The sequence below is a fragment of the Halictus rubicundus genome, chromosome 3 (assembly GCF_050948215.1).
Source record: "Halictus rubicundus isolate RS-2024b chromosome 3, iyHalRubi1_principal, whole genome shotgun sequence".
Lineage (NCBI taxonomy): Eukaryota > Metazoa > Arthropoda > Insecta > Hymenoptera > Halictidae > Halictus > Halictus rubicundus.
This window is the reverse complement of record NC_135151.1, coordinates 2565339-2571282: the sequence shown is the minus strand read 5'-3', so window position 1 is coordinate 2571282 and position 5944 is coordinate 2565339. Positions and strand designations below refer to the sequence as shown.

The window sequence follows — 5944 nt, the reverse complement described above, 5'->3', positions numbered from 1 at the left end:
AACACTGGATCCGTCAATTAAAAATTACCTCATTTTATAATACATTACGTCATACTATTGAGTCACGTCTCAACGAAAACGTACTGTAACAATTTTTTTAGAATTGCAACCGAGTCATTTCGCTTGTTCGCTGCGTCCAATGCTAATCATCCTGACGATGCATCGTAAGTTGCAGAATAGCTCGACTAAGGAGAGCGTCATCATTCCAGAGGCCATGGCGCCAAATACTTGGAACCTATCTACCCAATAGAACAATCTATCCAGTCCATCAGGGAAGCAAACGATGCGTCGAGCATCAACGTCTTCCAGTTGCATCACTTCCAGAATTCACCTAATCTATTCCACACTGCCGAACACCATACCTAACAAGATAACTTAGAGACCGACACGATAATTTAAATGCGACTGTACTAATTCGTGTGCAACACATTAATTTCATCCTCACCACAATACAATCCTTAAGGGCAGAAATCACAAAATTTTCTTTATAATGAAATACGCTTGGTCCGTGTAAAGTCAAATAAAATGCCGTCCGGGGTCTGACAGCCCGTATAATATTATGTAAAATGAACTTTAAAGAACGGTGTAAAGTGAAATAAACTCTGCCAACGCAATCGCGTAGAAACAGATAAAATGCGAATAAAAACCTGTGTACAATTAAATAAAATTCGTCTAAGAAATCGTATAATATTAAATAAAGTGACCTTTAAAGAACCGTGTTCAGTCAAATAAACTGTGCCAAAAGAAACCGTGCGAAATGTGTCTAAAAATCCGTGTAAAAATAAGTATAATGTGTTCGGAAGAACCGTGGAAAAATAAGTTGAAGCGTCTCTCAACAACTCCGCGGTTGTTCTATCATTTTTTCCTGCATGAAAGTAATTTCCGAAAGGCCATCGATTCGCGAAGCACCAATCGCCGGAGCCGTTCCGAGAACAATGATACATACACGCTTGCGAGACGGAATCCGTGGAGTATGAAAAAGAGCTCCGTCACTCGAAGGTCGCGAACTATTAATCGCGGTATGACGCTTGCTATCGACGAACATGCTGGCCGGCGATTAATCAGCCGGCGTGTGTCAACGGTGCCATAAGCGCGTGTCGGTTATGACTGTGAGTCAAGCCGTGCGCGTCCCACGAAGACGCGAACAGGAAGTACTCTCCATTCCATTGTTACTCCCGCATTAATATCTGTTCGATCTTTCGGCCCCGACGCGTTATCCGACCGATCGGCCCGGAGAGATAGCTCTGATTGGATTTCGCGGTCGAATTTATGGCACCGGTTCGCGATACGCGGGATTTATTAACGATCGAATCGGAATCAAAGGTCGACCGTGGTCGTTGTTTCCACGGAAACTGACACGAGGCCGCGTAGGAGGAATTTACGACGAATTAACGGAGACGATTTTTTACCGATCTCCAGTACCTCGTGTAGTTCCACAGTTGCCATTTTATTGCGTGGAATTTATTTCAAGGAAAATCGACCATTGACATTCAAACGATTCCAGATCTTTCCTTTCACAATCAAAAAAAGAAAAAAATTATTGAAAAAACTTATTGGGGTAGATATTGTAAGAAAAATTGTGCAAAATCTACAAAAATTCAATCTTTTCATTTTTAGAAAGCAACACGTGGCATTCTCTTTTGACACTTCATACGTTCGGTGTTAAATCCAGCACGATTTCTGAGATTGTTTTGTGACATTATTTACTGTAAAATAATTGAAGAGCACTCTATTTGACCCTTTCGATGTTAAAATCCCTCCAAAACCAAATCGAAGCTACTTTCATTCACAGATAAAATGAATGCAAAGAAATTAATCTGAAACGAACCTCGCAGGAACGATTTTCACACAAAGAAATTCTTTCGAGACTAGCTAAAATTTAGCAAGTTTAGCGCTGCTAAGATAGTTAGTAGAACAACGTGAAGCGCTTTTCTGCAGCATTCTCCTTCAGCTTGCCTAATGAAACAGACTTTCGACCGCAGGATTTTTTCCAATATTTACCCAGGTTCTCGGTTCTCCGTTCGATAGTCCACGGTTACTCGAATTGCAGTGTATTGCGTCACCGTGCTAATCCGAGTACAAGATCGGTTTCTTTCGCAAACGCTTTCTTTCCGAAGTAACAGCGATTTCGTCTAAAAGCCGTCCTTGACGCGGGAGATTCGAATCGCGTGATATACATACGTACGCACACCTCTTGCCGTGTCTCGAAAGTGTGGAACCTTGTACGTGGGATTATTAATTGTTATTTTTATCTCTGGCAAGGTGGTTCTTTTGTTGCGAGACGTCGCGTCACCGGTTGGGAATGATTGGTCGTTCTTGAACCGAGCTCTGGTCGAAGCCCATTGTCGTTCTCGAAATTTATTGGTTACTGGATCGGTCCACCGGCCAGACGATTTGCATGATATGTATCGTTTTATTACCTAGCCGGCGCTGACTCATTCGAAAAGATCGCGTTTCTTTTTTGTGTGCACGCGAAACAGCAAATTCTCAAATTTCTCCAAGTTCCTTAAGAGATTCGAGGGATCTAATTTTTAACGCTTTGAGTGCCACGCCTCCCAGCGATGAGAAACAGTATTCTTTGTCTAGATTCACAAATGAATTAGTTATTATATTGAGTATAGTGAATTTTTTATTTAGAATCAGCATGCTAGAAAGTTGAGTGTGTGCTTGTAGTGTCACACATAACTTTAACTTTTTTACTTTTCTTTGATGAAATTTCTGAGACTGTGCTGGCACTCAGAATGACTTCGAGGGTCTGCCTGCTGTGTGGAGGGTGTTGATACAGGTGAGTGCAACTAAGATATTGTAGGATTGCCTCTCTCACCATGTATATTGCATATTGATAATTTTTGGTGCAAGTATCAAAGAATTCCTGAAATCTGAAATTGCTCAATTTTTACAGATTTATCTTGAAATTTGGAGGTGTTAAACGGTGCGGAGGGATTAACATGTCAGATCGTAAAAATCGTAGGATTGAATGCCTCGCTGTATATTCTATGATTCTTTGGTGCCAGAATAAAACAATGTCCGGAATCCGGACTTGCCCAATGTTTGCAACAAAACTCCGCTCGATCTCGATTGAAATCTCGACGTAGAAAGGAAGGGTGAATTCGGCAATTTTCCAAGCGGCTAGTCGCGCGATTTCGCAAAATGCGATGCCGTGGTATTATGCATTCTCGATCCGGCGATTAGCACATCGAAAAACCGATTGTCTTCACCGGGTACTTAGGCCTAGAAAAGTGGGACGCAACTTAATACGTCGAACCGCGTTGAAGGGTTAATATCACATTGCACAGATCTGCGCGCGAGTGACCTCGGCGATGGTGCACGCGCGTGCACGTTTATGTAAGTGCTCTCTCGCGCGAGTACTGTCGGTTGTTGTTCGCGTGGCAACCGGCCGTTTCAGTCGGTTAAACCGGCGTGGATTTTAATACCCGTGCGGTCTAATTGGAACCGCGGCACCGACCAGGAAAGAGAGAGAAAGAGGGGGAGAGAGAGAGAGAGAGAGAGAGAGAGTGAGAGAGAGAGAGAGAGAGAGAGAGGAACCGAGAAAGAGAGAAAGAAAGACTAGAACAGATGAACCGTGGGTATTCGATCGAACACGAAGCGCAAACGGCAGCAGACACCAGGCACAACACACATAACTCTCGTTTCATTGATCGATCCCTCTCGGGGCCCTCTCCCGCTCGTTTCGCCTTCGGTGTGTACGTAAGAACCTTGCGTGAAAACTCATTCCAACCTGTGGTTATGTTATTTGCGCGTAATGCGACGTGTAAACACCCGTTCCTGTCCCGTTCTTCACGTCCGGGCACCGCCGCGGAATATTCGATAAGGGAGGCAACAGTACAGACCGATTCTCGTTAGCGGCGACACGCGCCTTGCGAAATCGCTTTTTACCCAAGCAATCTCGCACTCTGATTTGCCAGTTACATTATGAAAACCCACGGGATCCGTAGGTTATTCTCATTCGTGGTACGGTGGCGTCGTGTGTCCAGGGTTTTGCACCTGTGCTCACCGCGAGGCGTTAGAACGCAGTCCAGTTTTTTGGAGAACCCAAGAAATATATTCCGTTGTGCGATAATGTGGATGTTTACCGTGTAACTGAATTGTCCGTTCTTTATGGTGGCTCTTACCTCTGTTTTATGAGCAGAGGTCTTGCAATCGTGGCCCTTTGTAATTCTCCGGGATTCTTGGTATGTTCATAATATTGTTCCTTGTATTCCTTCCTTTATAGCTTTGTGTATTGCACTTTGCAATCCTGTAAACTCTTTAGAATTTGTCGTCCTTTGTATTCCTAAATCCCTTTGACATCGTTGCCCTTTGTATGTATTCTTAGAATGATACAACCCACTATGTACTACATTATTCTTATTAGACATATCCGCTATTTGGAGACACACTTTGTCCGTCTTTTGCAATTTCATTTCCCTTGGGATATGAGGGGTAGAATTGTAACTTTTGACCAATTTAATGACATAAAAGGGCTCTCCGACAACCCTTAACATTTTCGCAAGAATTCTCAGAGAATTGTGTCCCCTTTTGCATACAGTCAAACCTGTTTTTGTGCCGTAGATAGGGACCGCACAAAAAAAAAAAAGAAAAATATTCAGAAACTTCATAAATAGCTATAACAAATAATTTTTTACAACATATTAAAGAAAATTTTTTTATGCTGTGGAGAGGGACCGCATAAAAGAAAGTCTCACTTTAAAAATATGTCAAAGATTTACGAAATAGCGAGAAAGTGCTTTACAAGTAAAATAAATAATTAAATTATACGTGGAAACATTAAAAAAAAATTTAATTTCCCATTTTAAACGTGGAGAAATTGTCAAAATGCAGATAATTCAATGCTACTCGTCGTAGTTCAAAACGACATCTTCTTGTGCTGAGAACATTACAAGGGTGTTATAATGCCAACACCGTTGGCATTCATATATCGCATAAAAAAAAATCGCACAAAAAGAAAATCGCATAGAAAAGGATCGCACAAAAACAGATTTGACTGTACTTAATTGACACCTATAGGAGATTGAGAGGCTTCTATGGAATTTCCAAAGAAATCCTCAGCTCTTTTTTTATTCCCAACGACCTTGGAATGACCTTCGTAAGGACAACCCACCTTGAGATGTAGACATCAGTTGATCTTGAGAATCCGAAAAGAATCCCCACCGACAATGTAGAGAAGTTGTAGAGCAGAGACAATCAGTTCGGAATGATTTGTTGACTAGAAAAATGCACGGTAACCCATCTCCCTTCGCGTACCGTGACTGGCGAATGCTTACCCTGAAATACCATCTGACGGACCACCTTCTCAAAGTACCCACGGACTATTACAACTACATTAATCTAACTTTTGGTATACCTAGTGCAACTCTTATTCTAGAAAGCCTTCCTACGTTTCTCACACTGGATTAAACAGCTCTGAACTAGTTAATTTAACATTCTCAAGATCGTAAAACTGCAATCACAAGAAATTTATTCTGCATAAATACATTCTCTTTATTTTTATGAAACTAATGAAACGATTCTGTTTCAGCTTTTGCCCGCTTTCAATCTTCGTTTAGTCTGCCCACAGATTTTCCGTCCCATTATTTGCAAGCCAGATCAGCTCTGAAAGTACGTTTCTAAAGATTTCTCTTGACATCACTCTTTTTCGAACTTTCAGCCTATACTACCCTACTTCTAAGCAATCTAACTCGTTTAAACTTTATAGCCCATACTTGCAACACTCGACTAGCCATTGTCAGTTCTGCCTAACCGCCTTTCCCCGAGTTATCTCGCATATACTGTACAACGAATAGCAAAAGCATCCTAAAACACCGGGATTCGTGGTCGGAAATCGCTCTCAGCCTGATCCGGCTCGAACGACCATCCGTCACGTTCAACTTCCGCCTGTTGTCCGGCCGTAGATCATCCGGGAGGATTTCCTTAGTGCGTTTAA

At 42.0% G+C, this 5944-nt stretch overlaps 1 protein-coding gene across 1 annotated transcript in view; it reads right to left on the bottom strand.

Annotated features, from left to right (window-relative positions):
• Bbg (PDZ domain-containing protein big bang) overlaps nucleotides 1–5944 on the bottom strand; it is a 106436-nt gene that overhangs the window by 20040 nt on the left and 80452 nt on the right. The gene's annotated exons all lie outside the window — the stretch shown is intronic.